General features: G+C 39.3%; 1 long non-coding RNA gene across 1 annotated transcript; it reads left to right on the forward strand.

Annotated features, from left to right (window-relative positions):
- The first annotated feature begins 260 nt into the window (after window positions 1-260).
- LOC104163199 lies at window positions 261-24719 on the forward strand. Its single transcript, XR_696467.1, has 2 exons — window positions 261-369; window positions 23431-24719. It is a non-coding gene; the product is annotated as an uncharacterized LOC104163199 (long non-coding RNA).
- Window positions 24720-25725: the final 1006 nt, after the last annotated feature.

Consider the following 25725-nt stretch of genomic DNA (forward strand, 5'->3'; position numbering starts at 1 on the left):
ATAGTCTAATAAAATAAATTAAAAACATAAGAATATAATTCTGTGAACCAGAAAATGTTTCCTTAAGATTAAAAGAGAATCTGTAATCCTTGTAAATCACTCTTACTCTCTACTAAGGTGACATAAGGTATGACATATTCTGGTTTTAACCATATATTAATCATGGCTTTTCTTGTTAAGGTACCAGATACAGTACCGGCCAAAGTAATGTCCTAATACGGCACTCAAATGGTTATTTTATCTTTTTTTTTTTTTCCCTTTAGAAATCCAGGACAACGCCACTCGCATCAAATCCATAAGGAGTCTGGTAAAAAAGCTCCCTAGACCAAACCATGACACAATGAAAATCCTTTTTGAACACCTAAAGAAGTAAGTAGAACTGTGGTACTAACAGATCAATAATTTTAAAAGGAATTGGTGTGTGGTGTCCTAATCCTATTGGAAATGTCATCCAAAATATCAAAGATAATTACATTCTTTGGCAAAACTAAGCATGATTTACGGTATCTATGTATACCCTCTTCCTGCTTGAGAAATCAGTGAGTCTAAGCAAAAGCCCAAATTTTCCCTCTACTAGAAAGCAGAACAGTTCTGTTTCCTTTGATGTTGTCAAATACATCGGGATTACTCTGCTACAGGGATATTGAATTGGGCAAATGTAACATATTCCAGCATTGCATTTGCCCAATTTGATTTGACAGTCTCCAGCAACAGACTTTTGGATCACCGTGTTTGCGTCATTGAGATCCCTGCTGTTCAATCTTCTTCATTGATCTTGTGATACGCTGAGGCACATAACGATAGAAATAACCTTACCCAAGAAAACACATTATGAGCCTTTGTACCTCACAAGGAAGTTTGTGATGACATGAAACATGTCAGAAACGCTGAGGAGAGATTTAGAAGCACATTGCTCTCCTAATGTTGCTGAGATACCAGAGAGGCAGACAAACGACACTGTGAGGCTCCACCTTATCATTCCTCGGTAGTTTCCACACTCATTGAGCTCTGTTTGCAAGAGATGTCAGCCCAAAAAGTCAACCCAGGATCTCATGATCACCTTGCGTTTTCTTCTCCTGTTTTGTGGCATTAACGGTAAAAACGTACGTAGACCACGTGCTCGCTCGGAAACCAACTTGCAGCTGTTTGACTTGCAGAATGACTGGGCAGAAGTGGTAGAGCTTAAGATAGGGGCACATGAAGGGCAGGATCCTGTTCCTCCCTTTGTGGCTGTCCTGCTGTTGGGGTTAACCGGTACCATTTTGTACAATCACTTTTCAGTCAAATTACCCTTAAAATTGAAGGGATTAAGTAAGATCTAGGGCTCCATGGAGGCCCTGTGCACCAAGGAGTACTTAATCCCAGGAATGATATCATGACCCCAGTGAGTGAATAACAAAGACTCCAAATAAAAGACTACTCTGAGTTTATAATGAATTATGCCTTTATACTGGTCGTTTCTGCTGCGTTCTCCTGGCATATGCGTATAAGATGTAGATTCTTTTTGTTTTGCAGCTTCTAGCTGAAACTGCAAAATGAAGTTCATATTGTTGTCGGAATGTCCCCATTTAGTTAAGTATGCAAAGGATTTTAAATATTCTATAAAATGACTGAGTTTGGCCTTGCAGAAAAACAGTTTTCTGTGTATTCATCTGATGTACTCTGTGCACACATTCTCTCCTTCAGTGGGTTATCTAGAGAAGGATGATAATTTATTACTGTCAATGGAAGAATAATATGGGAAATTATTTCCTAGGAGGAACCTCAGTGCAAGAAGTGGGTACATGCTGTCAGCACAGATATGCCATATACAAAATTTACTGCACCATATGTGGCATTGATCCTAACCTGAAAAAAGTTTTGTTACCATGTCTTAGGGGAGAGATATCAGGTATACACAATAAGTCTTTGATCTCATAGTTAAATCACTTGATTGAGACTCAGGAGACGTGGGTTCAGTTCTTGGCTTTGACCGGATGTTCTGGGTGACCTTGGGTAAATCATTTAATCTCTCTGTGCCTTGGTTCCTTGTTTACAAAATGATGATAATACTTCCTTTGTCTGCCTTGGCTTTTTAAAGCATAATCTGTTTGGGACAGCAATTGTTTCCTGCTGTGTATGAGCAGAATAACTGACAAAACTGGACCAAGACTGACGTTTTTTGGAGAAAAGAAAATAAAAAGAAAAAAAACCCCACACTAAAATACAGACAATAAAATACCAATACTTCATAATGCATATGTAGACAATACTGGGCTTGACTACAACTCTACAGATTTAGTACTACTTAAATAAGCACTTCTCTAGGTTCCCTGCAGAAAGCATGGTGAAACTAGAGGTACACTGATGCAATACAGTGGCACAGAGTGATGGGAGGCAGGAAGATGTGATATTTGAGACATTTAGGGGTCTGAGTATTATGGGAGCAATCGTCTGAGTCTCTCTGAAGAAAGTCAGCCTTCTCTGCTGCACAAACACATCCTCAGGGATGGACAAGGCTATTCCATAAGCTTTGCTCCATTGATATGGAAGCAGTGGCAGAATAGATACTGAAATCTCCAAAAAACAGATAAAAAACGGGTATGTTCTCTTGAACTTGTCAATGTGAAAGACTGAATGGCCTCATGGCTCCATAAATGAGAATAAAGAAGCATACATACATTTTTAGTAATGATAATGATGTTTGTATTATGTAAATATAGGTAATGTGTGTTTGTTTAAATCAGCCTAGGAAACAAGACTAGTTTGCAGAGGTTACAAAATGTAGAATTATATCACTTTTAGAGATACCCTTCAGAAGAAGGGTGCCAACATGTACAATGTGTCAACGTCGTCACTGACTTGCTCCTTGCACCATCCTCTTCAATCACAGGGTTTTCTCAGCGTAAATCGCAGAAGGTTCAAAAGTTTCCAACTAGTTGAAAAAAACACGTAAACTAGTTTGATTGGAGGCATATTACCGCAATTTCTTATTTGCTGGTGGAGATGGCTGTTCTTGCCCAACGTTGAACGAGGTTTCAAGGGCTTTCTGATGGGGAGAGGCTGAAGGACCACAGTTATGCCGTTTCTGTGGCATTCCCCTCTTTCTCCTACACCTTTCTTTCCTCTCTGTCAGACAAACAGGAGAACAGGGCTATGCAGACCTAGGCCATGGGACTGTGTAAGCCTGTGACTTCTGTAAAGCACATGAGAGCATACGTCTCACCGACACGCAGGAGTTCATCATGAGAATCCAACCTTCACTCAGAAGGCTACGCTTATCCTAAATCACTGACAGCAGCGAGGCTGCACTATGGTTTCATTCTGCGACCACCCAGTCTGCAGGAATAGGTCCAGATCAAGCACAAATAACAACGTGAAAAGCACTTCAGAAGGGTCCTCCTTTAGAAACCCAAACAGAGAGAGCCTGCAAGAAAGGCCTGGCAGAGGGATTAACAGCAGTGCCATATATTGTCCTTAAACCCATCCCTCTGCAGTTGCAAGAAGTCACAGTGCAGCGTACAAAGCCCACAGGAGGGGTTTAAACGCCATATATTGTCCTTAAACCCAGCCCTCTGCAGTTGCAAGAAGTCACAGTGAAGCGTACAAAGCCCACAGGAGGGGTTTAAAAGCAAAGCTTGGGGTTGCAGTATCTGGTTTAAGTTTTTTGCATTTGATGGGAAAAAAAACCAACCCACTGATGTTCCCTATTCATCTTTGCATGAAATTCATTCTACTCATAAGCAGAAGAGGCAAAATACGGGACTGAACAGACATATCACACAAGTCTTGTCAGTCTAATAACATAAGAAATGGTTTTATTAGGACTCATACTGAAAATAATTGAGCATAACTACTGTTAGGATATTCATACCTCTTCCTGAAGATGAGCAAATAAACAAATATATTTTACATATGAAAGAAACAACAAAACGCAACCTGAGTAGGGATTTTCCCAAATAAAGTGCTACAGAAAACCACCTGTTCTCCTTGAACGTGTTTAGAGAATATTTGCTTGCGATATACAGCCCGTATACTGCTGTCCCATACATTGTGAAAACAGTGTCATAGCTCCCCAGTCTTTCCTGTTGGTTTTCTACAAGTGGATTTTACTCCCAGAGTAAGTTAATCACAGGTACCAGATAAAACTGATATACCTTTCTAGTCCTATTTTGCAGGCATACACAGAACATTAAGTGACGCAGAAAACTTGTGTTGGTTCTCTGCACAAATGTCAACGGAGCACAACCGATCCCTACTTGATAAATCATTAGTTGTACCCAGTAATTTACTCACAGAACTATAAATCAAGTGAGGCAGAAGGAGCATTTTGCTCTTTAAGGATCCCACAGTATTTTATGATCGGTACTTAACCTCCTTTCACAGCAGCATCTTGAAGTAGCTATTACAGACTCATTGGGAAACTGAGGCACAAGAAGTTTAAATGACTTAAAGACTCAGTATAAGCCAGCAATACAATCTAAAAACCTGGAGGGGTTTTTTTGTTTGTTTGCACAGAAGCTTCTCCAGCCACCGTAAAGTACTCTTTCCTCCCTGATGCAAAATGCATTAGGAGAGAGGAGCACCCTGGCTGGGTGCTCTGCACCACGCTCCGAGCTGGCCAGGGCGGACGCAGCCCTGCTCCAGAAGCTGCGTGCCTGTATTATACAGCACAGTGCCTGAGCTAATAAGCTGTGCTTATTAATGTTAAATTAATGAATCTCAGCCTGCTCTGCTTATTAGGTTGAGCTCCGTGCCACCGCAAGGCAGCTCTGCGACTCCCAGACCTGAGCTGTCTCACATCTGACCAGGCTGGAGCACAGGGCAGCCAAGCTCAAGTCTGTCTTTACCCATCCATGTAGACACCGCTGTGAAGGGATATATTACAGACAAAACCCCTCTCCTTGCTTCTTATTTTCCCGCATAAAGGCAGGATAATACGTGTTATTTACAAAAGTATAAAATGGATGTTGAAATAATTAAATGGGAAGACAGGGGCCAGCTTGATGCTACCATCCTTCTCCCTTACATGGAAAGCACTGAACCCAGATGCCCAACTGTGGAAGATATTCTTCCAGCAACAGCATCTGCCTCCTTGGCAGGTACTTCTGGCAAGTTGTCTGGGGAGTTCTGCAGTTGCCTCTTGGTTTATCACGTGGATGTGTTACTGTGGCCTATCTGGCTGCCTTGTCCAGGCAGAAGCCAATTCCTTTTGATTCACCTTTGAATTCAAGAAACTCCATTTATTTTTCTCCATTTTTCCCATACTGTGCGTCGCACAACAAGACATTTTCAGATGCCACCCAGGTTTTCTGCCCTTTCAGAGCAAGAACGGTGATTTTCTTTCTGATTGCCTTCCCCCCTGTCCAAATTCCCCATTCTTACTAGCAATTGTTTGCATCAAATTCACTGGAAATAAGCTCCTCATCAAGAGTAGAACTTTTTATCTAAGACAAACCCACTAATATTAATACATTATCTAACTAAGTCATAGCATTCATGTTTTAGTTGCTTTGAAAAATAACCTTACCCCATGTTCATAGGTCTATGAACAGAGAAAAGCATCCAACCTTGACAAACGAAACACACCCCCGCTCAAATCTTGCAACGTGTGGCAGCTACGTTCTGAAAAGCATAGGTTTTTGCAAACTACATGTGACTAAACAGACTTCTTTCTACCTATTAAAGATTAAAAAAAAAAAAAGAAAAATAAAAAGCCATGCATAGACAGAAGCCCACAGTAGCCCGCACACCAGGAGACGATGACAATGTGATGACAAGTCCAGCAGCAGTACCCAGAGTTCTGAGGGAAAATCAGAAAATAAAGTTAAAGTATGGCATCTAGTAATACTAAGCAGGGGATGTCTGCAAACTTTTTTTTTTTTTTCTTTCCCCCAAAGTTAGTGGAGGAAAGATGTAGCAAACATATGTGATTTTCACTTACTAAACTATGTGTCATATCAGCAGTTTCGGGCAGGCTTGCATATTAAATCTAGACTCAGGAGAACCCTTTTTCCACACAGTAGAAGAATAGAGTACATTAAGAACTGTACAAGGTTTTTATTAAGAAAAAGAAGAAGAAAAAAAATGTTAAAGTTATTTAAAAGAAAGAACAATCTCCAGAATGGAAGGACTATACAAAAAATTTCTGTTTGGGAAACCTCAGAGAACCTGTGGGAGATCTACAACCCTAAGTGTGGGATGGGCATTTAAATTTTACTTCAGGAAAAATGTCCGGATTCAGGAATGTGCAGAGTTACAGAAGCCCTTAACTGAAGGCACAAGAAAGACTATTTGTTGAAATTATTTCCTGAATCAAGACCTTTCTTTATAATCAGGTAACTCATGAGCGGCTCTTGCTCTTCGGCCACGGGACAGCAGCAGGGAGAAAAGTTTAGCCTTCCTCCTACAAGCTTTGGGAGCAGCTACTGGAAATGTGAGGAGGACAAACATCCTCTTGCACCAGAATAATGAGTAGGTAATTGCTCAGGGACATAAAAGACCCAGGCATCCTGGGCTAACATTTTAAGATTCACATGAAATGAATTAATCACTTTCTAGCTTCTGAAGGGCAAGTATATATCAAGACATGCTCTTGCACACGTGTTTTTCTCTGTTTCAGCTATAGAAGTGTTTTAGAAAGCAGCTGGAGCAATGCCAAGACTTGTCCTATGTACCATAGCTTCCCAGGGCTCATTTCGGGGGAAGGAGAAGAGTTAAACCCATTTTCTCTCTACTAAGTACACATCGGTATACTAAACTCTCCCCTTGTAAATTAGCGGACACAAGAAACTGTACGCCAGGCACAAGTGTGCACAGGACAGGAGTAATAATAGATTTTGATTTAAAGACAAAAAAGAAATCCAGTCTTCCAGGAGCACCTTTATGCATTTTTATTTTATTCACTTTGGGGCAGGGGCAACCTGCTGCTGAGGCTTTTGCAGTCATGCCTAGTCCTTCTTTTTGCAGAATAAGAGAGTTTGCAAAGTTCACCTCTTCGCCAAAGAATATCTTACAGCTTAGTGTTCTTAACAAGAAGAATGACAACTAATTAAAACCACATTTTTACCTGTATTTCCATATACTTCCTATTTCCATAACCATATTTAAGAACATAAACCCTGATTTTCATAACAGTCAGGCAAATAATTACACTTGATACTTTTCAATGCTGCCAAGCTTCAAAATGTACTGAACTGGTGTATCAGCAAATAACAGAATGATAAAAATAATTAACATAGTTTTAATTTAAATATTTATGATACGGTTGACTCCGTGGCTGTACAGCACCATTGTGCTAGGTGCAGTACACAAATACAGATAGAGCGAGCCGCTGTTTCAAAGAGCTCCTATTGTTCATCCCACATTACTCAATATCAAACGATCTCAAAAAAGCTTTTCAAACATTAATTAAATCTCCTAACTTCCTTTTCAGGTCAGTAAGTTTTATTACCCTAGTTGTGTAGATGGAGAAAGTGAGGAATGAAGAGGGTAAGGCACTTGGCCACGACGACACAGCGAACACTTCTCACTTCCACTCTCCACTTATTATTTCCCAATCCCCCACCCCGAGCCCCCCACGCCTTTGAAGGCTCATCCATGACCATATTGGCACTGTGGGCGTATGCGTGCATATGGCCAGCACATCTCGGAGAAGGCCGGTTACTGCTAAGTACTCTTCGGTTAATCAAGACCATGTGAGAGTCCTGCTTCTGGTTTGCACTCGCATAAGCCTTAGTAAAATATCACTGGCAGAGTTAATTTATGTGATTTTGTAACCTCTTAATATTGCTTGGGGTTAGCGTTCTTTTCAACTCAAATGTTTTTTTGTTGATGAAAATTAAGAATGCTCAATTCATTACAAAAGGGCTTTTTTCCCCCCCTTTTTTTTATTTTGCTAGTTTTGGAGATTGGGCCCTAACACATTAATGTCCAGGACCAGGTCATCAAAGGGTAAATTGCAATGCTTTTCATTTTTCTGACTAAAGATATGGGATTTTTCTCAGAATAAGGTTGTAAAATAAATAATAGGCTTGAAGTTTCTTAAGATATTCATTGGAACTTGAAAACAAAACAAAACAAAACAGACTTTAATGCCAAAATGTCAGTGTTCTGTGCAAAATAATTAATATAACACAATAAGATCTATTCTACTATCGATTGAAAGGGAATTTATGCAGGTAATTCATTAAGGCTAGTGGGAATTTGGCATGTAAATCCCCCAGCACTTCAACGGGAAAACAGACCATGATGATTTTTTTTTTTTAATAAGCTATGAAATACATGTTTTTCAGTGGCAAATATACAAGAGAAAGCAAATACCTGAACAACTAGGGCAACAGATACCCCTGCTCTGTGAGACTTCTGAAGTGACATTAGATCAAATCATTCTTCACACATTGCAAAAGATGTAACAATCATTTCAATCACTTTGTTAAGAGAATCAAATCACTTTTTTGCTTCCAGAGAATGGTATTTTACATTCCAACATTTGCAGGTTATCACCTTCATACATCTCTTTTTGTGGTCAAGTGCATGATTAGTACTTCTGACAGGGTATTAGCCATTTTCTTATGAAGATCTACAAATTCTTGTAAATAAAAACCAATCTGAAAAAATGAAGAGCAAATCTGTGGACTGGAATGCACCCTACTTGTAATGGGAACAAAAAGCTGGCAATGAAATATAAACCTAAATCACAGCAGAATGACCTACTTTAAGGCATTTGCCAAAGAGACAGTGTTTTAGACAGCTCCTCTGAAGTAGCGTCTTTATGTCTATGCCATCTGCAGATTTATTATTGTGCTTTAGAAAAAAAAGGGAAAAAAAAAAGGGGGGGGAGAAAAACATACAGTATTCCTGAACAAAACTCAGCTTCATCTATAGGAAAGATTCCAGTACTGTGGGCACCACACCCACACCTACTGATGTGGTCCAAGTTTTTTCTTTAGAGGCACCTAATTAAGAAACCCTGACTCATTTACATGGATACGTTTGATCTAAATTACACTCCAAACCACACCAAATTAGGAGCATCTGTGAATGAGAAGTGTTTGTTCCCAGTGACTGGTAGAATAGGGCCAGTTCTGGACGGCACATGTTCAAGTGACGAAAAATATTTCAGATGTAACATACTTCTGAGACCCACTTTTCCACTAATAATTCATAATGAGTTAAGCCAGTATCTCCGCTTGAACAATTATTTCAGGCTGTGAAAAAAAATGTCATTTTACTTTTAAAAGAAAGAGGGGGGGGGAAAGGGGGTGGATACCACCTAGTTTGGTTGTTGTCCCTGGCATTAACACAACCATTAGCTGCAATTTAAATCTGCGCAGTGCGCATATTATCAGATATACCTTACTCCTAAAGCCAGACTAAAGGAACATATCTATGAAGGATTAGTTGTCGTTCACAGACAAGGCCTTCTGCCTTGATGTACGGTTTTCTATTGTTAATCTGCTGCGCCAGTTTTCCTAAGGAGTCCGAGAGAAGAGCAGGGTCTCAGCCCGATGAGGCAGTACCCTACGCACCGGATAACACGAAAAATTCAAGACCACCAGATTTGAGAAGAACGCTTCCCTTTCCGGGCTGCATTGCTGGTGCAATCTGACTATGTCTGCTTGCATCCTAGAAAGCCACTCCGTACAAAAACAGGTCCTGTGGCAGTTAGGGAACTTTTATCCCACTTTCCCATCTCTCAGCAAGAGCAAGCAGAGGGGGCTGCAGAAGCCACTCGTTGCTGCTTTGCTGCCTTACAGTCTAAACTGGCAAACTAGAGAAAAAAAAAATAGCCTTTATCCCACTCTAATTTAAGCCGTAGGAGCAGCCCGAGCACCAGGGAGTGCAAATCCGAATTCCACGCTGCGTTTGCAATTCCCAGTCCGCTAGTGCAATTTGGCACAACCTTCGGATTTGGCCCATAGTGTTTGGCAGTCACCTTTTATTCTTCCCGTCTTTTCTACTTTGTGAATAGTCTAAGTTACATAATACCAGTGACAATTTGTTTATGGCAAGCATTAGAGTCACTGTTTTATGATTACATTCAAACTTTAAGCCACATTTTGACATCTAAGGATCATCTTGCATTTCCATATATTGTATACAATGAAGGTCTGTGTTCCAGTGAGGGGGGGCAGAACTTTATAAATAACATGACTCCTTTTGTCTGAAGAGATTTTAATACGTTTTTCTGATCTACTGTTTTTTTTTGCAGTAGCTAGAATATAATTTGAATATATTAATATTTTCAGCAACCGTGCTCAGGGAGCCCAGTTAATAACTTATGCATGGATATATAGATACACTTCAGACAGAGGTAATGTTTTTAGCCCTTATGTTGGTAATACTTAGAAACACACAATGAAAGAGCCTGTTCTTTCCTCCTCTTTGTTGTGGGCATGCATTGTGATGGTATGGAGCCAGTGTTCTTTCTGTTGTCTACACAGCCTGGATTCAATAAGCAGTTATATATGCATATTATGACAATGTGGTCAAGGAAACCAGATTTTTTTACTATACCTTCATGTGCCTGTACAGTATAAAATCTGGTATTTATTTTTCTTGTCCTCATTCAATATGTTAACAAAATCATAATTTGATACAGGTTATGTTCACTTTATAATTAAAATTATAGAGTTAGTTGAAAATACAGCAAGATGTTGCTGAATGGAAAATATTTATCTTTTCGTACATTACGCATTATGGTGCAATGCAAAATCGTAAATCTGTGGAGTGGCTAACTCCAGCCAAGTGTACAACAACTTGCCTCCTCCTCTGGTCCACAAGATGCAACCAGTTACCTCCTCTAAGCTAAGTGTTTCTATTCCCGTCTCAAGCCGTTAGACAGCACTGCTGCAACCTCTCCAGAGCTTTGCTGTGATCTTCCGAAAGAAGACCCCTTGCCACGGAGATGGACCAAGAAAAGGGAATTCAGAAAAGTTCTGTATTTTTTACAGAACCAATCAATCCCTGTCCCGCAGCTGTCCTAGCGCCTTCATGGATGAAGCATAAGCTTTTCACACCATGTTCTCTGTGTCAGCACTAGACTCAGCCTCACCAAACCACCTCAGGATAGCACTTCATCTGCCTTGAAACTATTCCCACTTCCCAGATCGTTGCTGTCCACGTTACCAAGTCCAGGCCTTCACCAAACACTATCAGCAATCTTGCAGACCCTAGTAGCATACAGCATATGGGACAACCCCATAGCATATGGAAGCTTTCCAGCAAGTAAAGTTTACTGTGATCTTCAGTTTGTCTGTATTCAAACTTTCAGTCCAGAGCAGGTTTTCAGTAGGGTTGTGGCAGTAGTAATAGCAGGTAACTGAAAATCACCTCCTAGGACAAACCAGATATGTTTCTGTGTCTGGATAATTGTCTCATAAAAGTGTCATCAAAAGAATGAGTTCTCCATTTCGTCAGAGAGTTTAACCCATGGAAGTCATTGCAGCTGCTATGAACTCAGTGTCAGCCCTGAGATTTCTTTCTCAGGGCAAATTTCAAATCTTGGTGAATCATGTTTTGAATCTCACCTGACCACTATGGCGAGGAACTGCTTAACCTTTCTGGGTTACATGCTAACAGGTTTCCATTGTTCTTCGTATTAAATTACATTCATATAACTTCACATCCTGAAACTACAATATTTGCTTCCTAAAGAGGCACTTTCTTAGCTGGTAAATCCTTTTACAACCGTTTGCTGAAGGTTAGACATTTTCTGCTGTAGGGGAAGATCTGTGCAGCACCTACAAAAAAGTGTCCTGAACTTAGTCCTATCTGGGAACCAGAGAGTTCAGTGTCAGTGGTCTTCTGGAGCTCAGGGAAATGAAAAAAAAATCATATGCAAGGCATTTACGCTTCATCTCCAAGAACAGCATGCCTATGCATAATGTCAACAAGCAAGGCCATACAGGGACAGACCCATTTGGCAGGCAGACACGATCAGAAATGCTTCTCTGCAACTCTATTAGGTGCATTGAGGCATTTTACTCAGTTAAGCTATGATTGAGAGATTTGATGTCCTGGAAGCTACTTACTGAATGAGCTGTCCCAAGGCTGATCAGTACGCCTTGATGTCAACAGCAAGATTGTATCTGTTGTTCCTAAATCCTTCAAAGACTGTCAAACATGATCTTGGTTAGGAGGTCTAAGTCTTGCGTATGTTTTCTCACCGGTTTTTCTAACTGTGGATTTTGATCAGGGTCAGACAAAAGCAGATATTGGCAAGTCTGGTCACTTGAAGCTTCAAAGATGAAAGAAACACAACTACTGAGAGAGGTAGGGTTGCCTGTATGGAGAATAAAGACTTTTGTAAAGTGTCTAAGGCAGTTAGACCACAGTCATCTGAGACCAGTACATGTGTGAATGGGTATTCGACTTAAAAAGGAACTAATGAGAAAATTCAAAGCTAGTTTAAAGCTAGGAAATATTGCAGAACTTGCAGTACTTGAAAGGGTGCGTCTCAGAAAGACACAATATATGGAAAATCCTCCACTCCAGGCAGTTCATGCATTTAGTGCAATGGACTATACACGTGCACAAAAAATAAGCATCAAGCTAAGGTGAGTGGACAAGACAGACAAAGTGTAAGTAGAAAAGACAATGCTGACATAGTAAATTCATTGCTCAAGGGCAAGTAAAATGTAAATAAGTTTAAAGAAATCAAAGACTCATGGCACATACTCACTAGTGCGTTTAAGAGATACATTCATCCTACTCATGTTCAATATCAGGGCTGAAACAATCGTGATGCTGGGAGGCATGTTAAAGCATCTTTCAAATCTGATACAAATGCAGCGCATATATATTGCAATAGTAGCTTGTGGAGATCTCAGAACGGAACCTGAAAGAATAGGAATCCTGGTTGAGGTCAGATCCCACATAAAATCATCTCTGTTGGGCAGATCACTGCAAAAAGACTTTCATTTTAAACAAGACAGTGATAAGACAGGCTACAAAAATGGAAATTTTATACTGGGGACAACCGATAGGCCAATATTAAAAAAGCTGTCATTATTTAAAAATACTTGAAACAAAACAATTTATGAAGCAATTACAATGGTTAGACTTGATGATCTTAAAGAACTCTTCCAATGTAAACAATTCGATGATTCTCTGATATAGGAGCTCACAGAACAGAAAAACTTTGGCGAGAGTTTATTCTCTGACTTCTGTGGAATTCTTTGCCACATTCTCTGATTTCAACATCAAAAATTACTGCTTCTCTGACAACCCTGAATAATTTATTCATGACGCTGGACAAAAACAATGCATTGTTAGCGAAACTAAGTTTTTCACAAGAAGCTCTAGACTCACCAGCATAGATGCATTTATGAGCAGGTTGTCTGCAATTCAGCATCTCAGGTTGAAATTTCAGCCAATTGCCATTTTTGGGCTTTAAGTCAGAAAGCAAACCTGTCATATCCAAGGCTGAGTTATTTGCTGCCAACTGGATTACCGTAGCACAACAGGGCTATAATTGAAGGCTGCAAGAGGTTATAGATTGAACATAGTCAAAAGCAGTAATTCCACTTAGTAAAAGTAGATATCATCCAAAATGGGAAAAGTTAAGCTTATATAAGGTGAAATTCTGACTCCATTCTGGCTCCCAGTAGCTGAGAGTTTTGTCAGTGACTTTAGCAGTAATCAAAATTTCACTCGCTGTCGAGAGAGATGCTGCAAAGGGTATGATGAAGTGAAAGTTAAAATAACTGTTAACCTGGGGCTTCCAAAACACATTTTCTGAGCACGGACTGCTGTCTAACTCAGTGTTTTCCTGACGTAGCAATGCAGATAGCCCTTCTGGGGACCAAGGGGATAAAACTGTGCTAGTGGAGTACATCTAGAATTCTAGTACATCTAGAACATCTAGAACATCTAGTACATCTAGTACATCTAGAATCTAGTACATCTAGTACATCTACATCTGTGCAATAAGAATTATCCTGCTGTAACTGCTGAAGTTCCTATTGTTCATCATCCTACGGGTCATGGTGGAACTGGACTACTTAAGCATAGCGGGGTATAGTTTGTACGATGCGATTTCAGAAAGCTGTAACATTGCTGAGTGTCAGTGCCAGTGCTGACTTCCTTCCACCTGACCTGCTCTTTCGAAAGACAGGTAGAGATTACTGGAAGAAAGAACATAGTAGTAGCTGGCAGACACATCAAATTTACTGGAAGGAGGAGAGTTATATTATAATACTGAGTCTCATCATCTTTCTATTTGTCTTACCAATTAATCTGAACCAAAGAATGCCACTTATATGCATCTGTGAGCAAGGCTGCATAGGGTCTCCTGTGTGCTTTCCATATACCCGCTGCTTTGTGTGACTTCTTTCACTGAGCTAAAAACTGGGTTACCAGCAGAATTGGTGGCTTAGCTTTTTTTGCCACATAGTTTTTGTTTGTCCCTCACTAAGCATGTCAAAACCTTGGTGTCCCCATCAGAAAACAATGCTGTTAATAACATTAATCCACCTTTATTAAGAGCCTTTAGCTTTATGGAGGAGTACCAACTATTATTAAGACAAAGACAAGAGGATAAAAAGGAAATGTGTTTTTTCCCTTGCTGACCTAGTTTCTAACCCCACTTTAAAATCTTCCATTGATTTTAATTATGCTTAATCTAAAGCTAAGCTCACAAATCTAGGAAACTTAAGGACTGTTTTTAAGTGAATTTTCTCGCTTGTCAGAGTTCCCCGAGCTGTCTATGCTACAGTTAGAAGTTTATTTCCAGCCCAGATACAAAGTTGAGGCAGCTCTCTGCCCGTAGGAAGCATCCAGCACCGCTACCGTAGGACGCGCGAGTTCAAACACCACCTTGCTTGATTCGAGCCTGTGTACAGCATTCTTCACAGAACAATTGCAGTCCTTTTCTCATCAGCGATAGCCAGAGGCAGTAATAAGGGTGAAGGATATCTATCATGAAAAGTCCAGTGTCAATGTGTTCCCCCAATTTATTTACTGACCTTCAATGCAACAGCCATACTCCTGACCCTCATGAGATGAAGCCTAAGGGGAAATGGCACTGAGCGCCAATTCCATATCCTGTTGTTCTGTGGTCTAAATTAAGTGCTAATTAATTACCACTGGCATCTTTGGCATTGCCTGTCAAATTGGATTTAGGATATCCTTTCACTGTTTAAACAAATAGCCCTACATCTAAAGCTAAAATCCCAAGTGTTAGCGTTTTCTTTACTTTTAAATTTTTATTTAAAAATTCAGCAAGTATGACTATGGATTTTGCAGGTAGAATTCAAATAAAAGAAACAGGAATTGATATTGTCAATTTTGATTAATAGTCCCTCATTAATAAACATCCTGTTATTCAGTTTCCACCTGCAGTTGCTGATGTTGCCTGGAATCAATTAACTCATATAATTTGATTTATTTTACAAAGACATTTTTGGATGTGCTGTGCTGATGATAAAGGTTCCATATTTACAATTCTTGATTTAAGAGAGATTGTTACTAACTGCTTTTTATTTTTAATGTTACAAGGAAATGTAGCTTTAGGCATTCATGAACAAAAATACTTAAGCAATTTAAACAGTTAAAGCTTTATTCATGTAAAACTATCTGTTGCCTTCTGAGTCACACAGGCCACAAAAGAGTACAGATCCAGGACCTCTGACAGGTTGGTCTTTATAATAAGCTAGTTGTTCTACAGAAAAAAAAAATTAGAAATAATATTTAAAAAAAAAAAAAAGGGAAAAAAAAAACCAAAAACCAATTACAGCAAAAGTTACACCACCAGCCTAAAACAGAGTTAAGGCCTCTATGTGTTCTATCTCTGTCTGAACATATATTATTCTATGTAGTCTCACACTGCCTTTATCACTCTACTATCCAAACACCTCTAAGAAGTGCATTAGCATCTGCCTAACATCTGTCACAAGTGCTTTTGTTCTCTCCCATCCTCTCCCCAAGGAGAAGTTTGTGCTTGCAGTGGTAGTGTGGCTTTTGAAGAGGGGTTCACTGTTCTTTGAGATATATATGCTGCTACAGGGCTGTTAGAGAAGGCAAAAATGAATGCCTTGTGCGCGGAGCTGCAGCCAGAGGAGTCTGAGATGTTCCTTAAGGAAGTTCGTGGCCTTCAGTTGACTCCTGCCCAGTGGTTGTCCCCAAACAGGCAAACCTCAGACTCTATAGGGATGAGGCAGATCTCCTCCTCCCTCTGGTCTTATGAGCATTAGTCGGAATCAGTTTGCATTCACACACAAAAAATTAAAAACCATGCCAAACTGGGAGGACAGAGTGCTGGTTGTCAGTAAATGGAAGAACTTAGCAGGTCACTTGGGTCAGTTTTCCAAAAGGGAGACTTGGAAGTTTTGCAGTAATAGGGAAGATTTTGTGGAAAGGTTTTGAATCCATTTCTTTGACACAAAAATGGTTTGGAGGCATGGGACCTGAGCCTCTGCCCACACCGGGCACTTCTGTGGAGCCACCATAGCGTGGAGATGAGCTCCTGCCCTTGCTGTCCATGCCATGCCGGGACACTGGCGTGCACCCTCTGCCTTTGGAGCTTCTCTAATACAAGAGATGGCCAGAAAAAAGAAATGATCCCACAGCTGAGATGAAGGTACCAGGTACCACGTTACCTCGCTCTCTTCATATAACCACAGCTGAGGGTGGAGGCAGGAGCACAACTCCCGTTGTGCAGAAGAACAAGCAGGACTTCTCCAAAGCACATTCCTGAACAAAGTGCCTGTAGAAGCCCGAGCCCCTTTAGATATCTAAACGTGCTTCTACCTCTTAGCCTCGGTCATCTGGAAAATGAAGACTTTCTCTGCAAGACAGGCACTGTGTGAGGTGTGCACAAAGGCAAGAGCAGAAAGGAGATCATACAGGTAGCAAAGTTCACCCAATGGTGAGAAGATTTTATTTTGAACTGCTCTCTTATTAAACCAGGCTAAGCCAGAATAAATGCCTTTCTTCAGCTTTTCATTGTCTCTTCAGCCAACTGTAAACCGATGTTCAGAGTTAGTTTAGTTATTATTTTCATTTAGGGCTGGACTCCAAGGCAGTTCGTCCAGGGAAGGGCTCGTGCTGTGAGATGTGTGGGGGATCCCCTGAGGAAGCCCGTTCTCCACCGAGTCCCTGTCAGCTGTCCAGGTACTATATATAGCCATCCAGATTTAAAGGTTAGTCTGCAGAAGAAGGCAGCATCAAGTGCTCGTTCTCGCGTCCCAGAGCAACTGAAGAGAAGGGATTTTTCCCAAAGCGCTGTAATGTGAACCCACAGCTGCAGAGCACAGGAAGCCTATGGAGTTTCTGTAGGCCAGGAGCCATGGAGGCTATTTTCAGCAAAAGCAAGCTCTTAAGTATGTCTGAACTATTTCTGACCTCTCTTGTAACGTATCGTACGCCATGACCTGGTTTCTCTATTACCAGTCTTGGGTAGCTATTGTTTCGAATTCAACCTATGGAACAAACAGGAATTTAAAATACCTTCACTTTTTACACAGGCAAAAGAAAGTAGCTTAAAACTATTAGTCCACTGTGATCCCTGAATTGTATATATTTGTTGCAGAAGAAATCACATGGCACATTTGGAAAAGACAGATGTTGTAGCATTTTGGAGCTCCTCTATAAGCATAAACCTCAGGTCGTAGCTATATACGCACAAAGCTCCCCCCTCCCAACACGGTATACAGATTTCATAAACAACAAGCTGAGGCTTCAACTGATAATGTTTGCATTTGCTTGGCTTCATCACCTGGTGAATACCACTGTAATGCAACTGAGCAAATCATCCATAAAGCCAGTACATAAATAATAATGAGGTTTAGTTTGCATTCATAAAATATCAAGAATCCCAATTTATTACTAAATTTTAAATTTATCTACGTTGCAGCGCAATGAATTGAACAGTTTACACAAACAGAGCTTATGGTATCAGAGGTTCACTTACCACTGATTATTCCCATAAGTCTCTCAAGGTGGGGTTAAGAAGTGGTCCTGCACTCTTCCTCCCCTGTGGGTATATTTTGCTGTCTGTCCTAACCTGGTATACTCAAGCTGGACATGGCTATCTCTACAAGGCTTTGACCTGTTGTAGAAGCACACCTGTTTTTAAGAGGACTCTCAAAGCTGTAGTTCACTTGTCTTTTTAGTACCAAAACCCCCTTAAGTTCTTTCTGAAAAACAGCTACTATAGCTGAACTGAAATAAGTTTACAACAGAAAATGACATTGCAGTAATATGCTGTATCTCTGGAAAGTACGTAACAGGCCTTAAACGGAAAGGAAATACATTGAGAAGAAACCTGATAGTTTATCTGTGCATCATTTTGTACTTGTGCTTCCTTCCTAACACTGAAAAACCCGACCGCAAAAGCCCTGCCAAAATGTGCTTATACACACACACACAGAGACATTATCACTTCTTAGGACGGTACATTTTATTATCAGGTTATTTTCCAGTACATTTGGCACAGTTAAGGTAAGTATATTAACTTTACTTCCGAATGAAGAAAACAAAGTTGTACTGAATGTCTCAGCCGTTGTCGATGAGTTAAGAACTGACAGGAGGTCCAAGTAATCAACCTTGTCTACAGCGCCAAGCTTTCCCCTGGGACACCTCTTCTGATCATACAATGTATCTGACTGGCATGGATGTAGAATTGCTTTCAATAAAGATTTTATTTCAAGGTTGGATGATTCCTTCCCAAATGTCTTGTCACTAAAGCAAAGTATGTAATACCTGTTATTTTTTAACTCCTGTGAACAAGCACTTGGGAAGGAGAGGAGCATAAAATGTTGACCTAGAAACTGTTCATCGTAAGAATCAAATTTTAACAAGTTCAAATTGATTGGGAGCTCTGCAACAGCAAACATCAGAAAACTGTAGCGTGAAAACTGGCCCATAACTGCAGTAAAAAGGCCTGTTAACAGCGTCGTGGTCGAGGTGAGTCGAAGGCAGCTGAGCTATTCCCAGGGCTGAGTCCTTAAGCTAAAACATTACATTTGCATATGCCTGAATATAGATAGGAAACAGTTATTAGCTAATTTGAGGATAATTATTGGTAAAGTGAATCAATGGGATGTGCAGACTTTGACCCATTGCAGTTCATAGGATCTTACATATCAAGTCAGTCAGCCCTGTTGCCGATCGGGATGAGCAGCTCTGGCCATGATGGTGGTCACTATCACAGTTAGCAAAGGTACAAACCCACCCAAATGTGCTGTCACAGAATAATCCACTTAGACACGAGTTGATTCCTAATTCTGTAAGGTTAGTTGTTATACCAGGAGGACAGACGTCACAAATACACAATTTTTTTCCCCTTTTCTGGGGAGCTTGCTTTATTCTCATGCATTTTTAATGTCTCTTGGCCTCTGTTTAGATCTTGGTTTCTGTCTCTCATGGCAGTGACTTCCCCAGTTAAATCAAATATTGTGCATAATGCTAGCGAACAGGATTCTGAGAAGATCAAAACCTACTTTTATCCCTCAGTCCTCTGTTGAATTCAGAGGATGGCATTTCCTACATCTGCCATTCTGGTCCATAATATTTTACCAAGCGACCCATTCTTACTCTTCTGATCTCATCATTTTGTAATGTGTTGCCCTTTAGTCATAGTCTATATTACCAGTTCATGGAAGAGCAGCAGGATTGTCTTATTAAAAAGTTATCCTTAAATATAACTTAAAAACTAAAAGAGTACTAGGCATGGCTAAAACCAGCATTGCTAAGGGTAGAAATGCCTCTGACATTGAGCAGACTTAAATCCTCATAGGCTGGAAAAGGCTAAGAAAGCAAGACTGGGCGGTTCTCAGTGCAGCTAACGGAGGACAGCTCTACCCTCAAACGTTCTCCAGCTTACAGTAAAACAGTGCCCTTTCCAACGGGGTTTTCCTCCCTAAGTATGCTGACTTCTCTCTCCAATTTTTTATGTGCAGTAGGAACATTAAAATGTTAAGGAATCAGTCACTGTTGAAATGCTTTCACCTCCTCAGCAGTTACTACAGAGTAAACATGGATGAAGAACATTTCCTAACACCTAGTGTGTTTGAAGTAATAATCCAGTGTGCTTTCCGAATGTCAAAATTAATAGTGATTTTATTTAGAGAGTTTGAAAAGAGTAGGTTTAATGGAACTAGAGAGCCAAATTCACCATACAATGACCCTCTTAGCTGTAGAGTTGCCCTGCTCTCAGTCACACGCTTTCCAGCTTACGGTTACCTTGGCAACAGCCAAAGCATAAATTCCAAGTATTTTTGCTTATATATCTGCCATTGACACTAGAGCCCTCCTATCAGACACTTCTGCTGTTTTAATACACCATTAATTTCATTACTATTAATAATGAGAACTGTATTTTCTGCATATCTCCTGACTTGTGATCTTAAAGGACTGAAGCCATTCTTGAAGCTCACTTTTTTTTTTTTTTTTTTGGGGGGGGGTGGGGAGGAAATCTTGCACAGCATAACGCCCAACAATTTTTTGATATGGTTCCAACATCTATAGCACTGGATTATAGATTGTTTCTAAAATAATCTTAAATTGATGGATCATTGCTCCTTTCGTTTGGGCTTGACAAAAAGTAGTTCTGGCATTTCCTTTCACTTTTTATGTTATAAATGGTGTATCAATCTTACTGCTCTTTTTCTTGCCAAAAAAGGAATTCTTCCCCATTTTTTAGGGATTTTCTCTTTTAACAACTCTATTTCACTTAGCAGCTACAGTAATAGCTTTAAGTGTGCATATTTGGTGTTTGGTTTGCTTTGACTTTTGTGGATAGATAAAAAAAATAATAGTTATAGCACTTCATTGGTAAATATTTGTAATTTTAAAAAGACATAAGGTCCTAAACTTGTAATTATTTTATTCAGGCTGGATTGAATTCCTTCCTTCTTTCCTTCCAGTAGCTGTATTTTACCACAGATTATTTAACTACTCAGACTTTCCACGTTTCCAGGTTTTTTTGGTTTATAGTTTTTTGTTATTATGGTCATCGAAACAAGTATGACTGCATGAATAAATAGAAAATATCAAGAAATTTCAAGATATTTTCTCAATACAAGAATTATTATTCTAGCATTAAGTTTAGGGGCCCCAAATGTACATGGATGTTCTTAGTGTTACGTTCCATATTGATGGACCACAACATATAGTTGGTTCCTCTCCATCGCCAGTGCACACCATGCACATCCTCCCTTGCTTCATGCCATACCCTCACCTCCTGAGAGCTGATTGACTGCAGACCATGTGCTGGCAATGCCTGGACTCAAACAGGACTTCACAGGCAGGATGACATCTCCAGGAAAAACACAGAGAATTATTCTACTTCAGAAAGATGGTAAACAAGAACAGAAGGGCTGGCCATCTATCATCCATTTTCTGCATCCACATCAGAAACATAGGATCTCAACATCTTCCTCCAAATTTTACAGATAAAGGAAGTCAGTCCCCTCCTCTCCCTTCAGTCAATTGAGCTTTGCCACCACCGTTCTTCACCCTGACTCTGCTCACCCATAGTCCACTGCCTCCTTCTCCCTGCAAGGTGTTTCTCCTCCAGCTTCATCAGTGCTGTTCATTATCAATACCACCTCATTGCAAAGCCATAATCTCTAAAAGTTATGCAAGATACAACTGCTGAAACTATTTTTTCCCCCTGGTGGACTAGCATCTCTATCTGTGTTGATGTCATAAGTTTTCCAACTCCTAGTATGTAATAAGCTCAACAAAAATCAAGTGTTTCTCACAGGGAGGCCCCAAGCTTGATGTATGTGCTTCTGCATAAGTGGCATTAAGCAAAACAACCTCGTCACCCCTGTAACAAATATTTTTAATTGTGATAAAGATGTGTGACATCCTTCAGAAGCCCACACAGTCATTTGGCAACAGAACTACTAACTTTTGAGACTTTCTGAACTCCTAGAAGAAAAGATGATATGTTAATATTACCGCAGAGGAAAGATATTTTTTTTTTTTCATTTATAATAAAGACACTGTATTTTAAGAAACTAATAGTTAAGCCAATCTGATTAGTACCATATGGAGAGTGTTTTGTGCAACGGACACCACGGTTACAAGCATGAGGCAGAACTAAGTAATGCTTCCTATTTATATATGGGAAAAAAACATGAGCATTGTTGTTCAAGGAATGTGGTAAACAACAAGATTGGCAGAAATCCACAAGACGATGCTCTCTGCTGTGTGACCCACCCACTAATATGAAAGAAACCTTTTTTAAAGTGACTGAAGTCATTATGTCTCATGAAGTTTATTTCACTTACAGTGTAGCTTGCTGTAAATTCAGAAACAGGTATGGGAAAACACAGACAGTTATGATGATTTTTAAATTGCTGTCTGGATTTTAAAAAGGTAAATGAGTGACAATGAAAGAGAGGGGAAAAAAGCAAAACTTGGTTTCAACAGCCCACTTGGAATATTTAAGTTAAAACTAACAGGTTAAGGAAGCATCTATAAATTCAAACATTTACATATTAAAGTTACATTTAATTCACATTCCTTGGTAGATCTGTACAATTTATTTATAAAATATGTATCTTCATTTAGTAGTCTTTCCAACCTAGGATATATTATATGTTCTGGGGGATTGAAGGAAATTGATTTCTACTTAGTTTGTACTAACCACTGCAGAGATTTATGCGGAACTGCCTACCTAAACTCCATCCATTGTTCTTAAACTAGACTTCTCCATCCTTAATGTCATTTCCACAAGAATATTAAGTCTTAATACAGACATAAGATCAACTTTTAATATTAATAGTCCTCCTCCTGTAATTTTGTGGGTAATAAAGATATCAAAGGTTATAATCCTTACCATTATTTTCTAAGTCATCTCATTAAGGTATGCGGTCTCAGAGTCTTTCACGAAACTTTGTATCAGGATAAGGCATGCAGAAGTCTTTAGTTATATAAATTTCACAATCCATTTCAGACCATACTAACTTTATTGGATTTAAATTAGCAGAAGGAATGTGTTTCATATCAGCTCTACATTAAGGGGCTTTTTTTGTTTTCCCAGCTCTTTCAGTGCTGGAGACTATGTTAAGAGAAGCAGGGAAGCATCTCCGTGGAGCCACCAAAACTGGTGACACCAAAAGTGCTCGATTCCCTTAGCATAAAGAGCAATCCCTATTTTTGGTATCTAAACGTAAGAGCTTGGAAATTACTGCCTTATAGCTCTCTTATCAGAAAGCAGCAATTTGTGCCCTGATATAAAAAAAACTGTAAATGAGGTTCTAGACCTCCATCCCCCATGCACGTCTTGCTGTCTGGGGCTGACTCTCCTTTCCTTGTTCATCAGGTTGGCAGAAGTTGTCTCTTCCCTCCCTCTTTTCTTTCTTTTTGATAACTTAACCAAACAAACATCCCTGTTAGGGGAATCAGTAAATAAGTGCCTCCATGTACTTCAAATGCAACAGCGACTCCTTTGACATCCCTCTTTTTTAACCAATTCTTTCCTTTCGTCAACAGGATAGCAGCCAAGGAATCCGTGAATCTTATGTCAACACAAAGCTTAGGAATTGTGTTTGGACCAACACTCCTTAGACCTGAAAAGGAGACAGGGAACATGGCAGTCCACATGCTGTACCAAAATCAGATAGTTGAACTTATGTTGAGTGAGTACAGCAAGATCTTCGGCTCTGAGGAAGACTGACAGACAGGGCCTGTTATTGAAAACGTTCACATCTGTCTTGATGTCTAATATTTTTACATTTCTGTAAACATATTTCTGAAATATTTCTTTTTCTTTCAAGTGACAGATGCCTCATTTTGTGAAAACTTAATGATGATTTTGTGCTTAATTTTCAAACATTGGAATAAAAAATTGTCAACATTTGCCTATATGTATTCCGCATTAACCCTTTGAGAGTTTCATTATGCTAGCACTCCAAGTGTCATTTTTTTTGCAAGCTGAGCATACAGCATATGGCCAAAGACCACAGAAAATGCTGTTTACCAACATATGCAATGGCACAGAAAGGCAAATAATAGTTGAGGAGATTTGTGGAAAATGGATTAAAATATGTATATTAAAAGCAATGAATTAAAACAATGACACCAGATCATTTGTGGCTAATCTGAGTATAATTTACCTTTCTCTTTGATATATATTGAAAGTTAAAGACATGATGGATAATCAATTCACCTACCCCAAGAGTTCAAAAAAAGATTACATTTAATACTTTTAAACAAATAAAAAAAAACCCAGCCAACCAAACAAAAAACCCCAGATTGTCACTATTTGGGTAACAGTGCCTAAAAAAATTTAAAAACTAGATTGGAACTTTGGCATTTTTACTTAAATGCAGTACATGAAATGAAGACATTGCATGACTGCTCATTTTAATGTAACATCCATTTTGATTCTTCATCACACTGTACATCTGCCCGCTTTCCCTAGCTATCTCATGTTCTGTAGCATTTGTATTGTGCTCCTGAGGATGCTTTATTGGTGAACTACATTAAATTCATCTAGAAAGAACTTTAAAAAAAAGCCTTTTCATATGCCCTTAGGATTACTTGGCTAGACTTGAATCAATTTATGCATTTGATGGTTAGTTTCAGTTGTCATGGATAAACAAAAGGGTAACTGTCTAGAATATATCAAATATTGTTTCATTTTGAAATGTATGTTTCCAGCTATACACATCTCCTACCCTGTTTTGTAAAAGTATTCTGCTGATAAAATGTAGACTTATGTTTGACAGCTTTTTAATCAAGTTCAAAGAGAATAAATAAAACTAATCCAGTGTGGTAAAGAGTCTGTCTGGTTATCGATTTGTTCATAAAATGAAAAATAAACCATGTAAATAAGATGTGTGAAACACAGATCTAGAAGCAAATATTTAAAGCAATTAAAGACCCCAAAACATAGGATTAATGCATAGGTCTGCTGTGCATGAGAGATATGTCTTCAATATCACCTCAGCAGATCATGGATTACTTCAGTTTTTACTTTACATCATTTTGCAAAATACCATTTTATTCAGGAAAGGTTGCTCCTCAGGGCGGCCATTTATGGGAACAAACATATAATGAGGCCTGATCATTAACTAAGACCAGGCTCTTTCATCAGGTACTAACATAGGCAGAAAATAACACCAAGAAAACATAATAATTGGCCCCAAGATGTTTTCTGACTTCATACATGTCTGAAAATCAAGCAAAACCAAGGAATAGTGACCAGTAATTAAAAATAAAAAAAAAAAAAACCAAAACCAAAAAACCATCTCCCCCATATCACAAATATTCAACATAATTTCTGAACAAAACTATAATGTTCTGGAGAATCCAAATTCACTTTACTTTCAAGAAAATATTTTTCATGTTAATGTCAAGCCATGAGTACTTAAACAGTAATGCTTTTCAGCATCGCCGTCTTTAGACTCTTTTAATAGCAACAAACCAGGCGCTGTTTATAGCCTGTGGAAATGACTGGAAGAAAGATAGTCAGAAGTTCAGTCTATTCCTTAATAAAGACCATTCACATTATGGCCCCACGGGTGTTCACAATCATGCTATTGAAGTAATTTCTGCTATTACTGGAAATGAAAAGTTCACTTGTTGCTTGGATCCTGTTGCACTCAGAAGAAAAGATTCTTAATTAATTAATTAATCTTCTTTTAAGCTTTCTTTGGAGCATGGAGACTCTTCTTTTCTTGTTTTTATAAGCAAGACAAGGCTTATGAAATGAACCCATATCTTTCTTAAGATCAACTGGTTTAGTTGGGGGGGGGGGGGGGGGGAAGCAGCAACAACACTCTG

This window comes from Cariama cristata, unplaced genomic scaffold (assembly GCF_000690535.1).
Source record: "Cariama cristata isolate BGI_N322 unplaced genomic scaffold, ASM69053v1 scaffold16366, whole genome shotgun sequence".
Classification (NCBI taxonomy): Eukaryota; Metazoa; Chordata; class Aves; order Cariamiformes; family Cariamidae; genus Cariama; species Cariama cristata.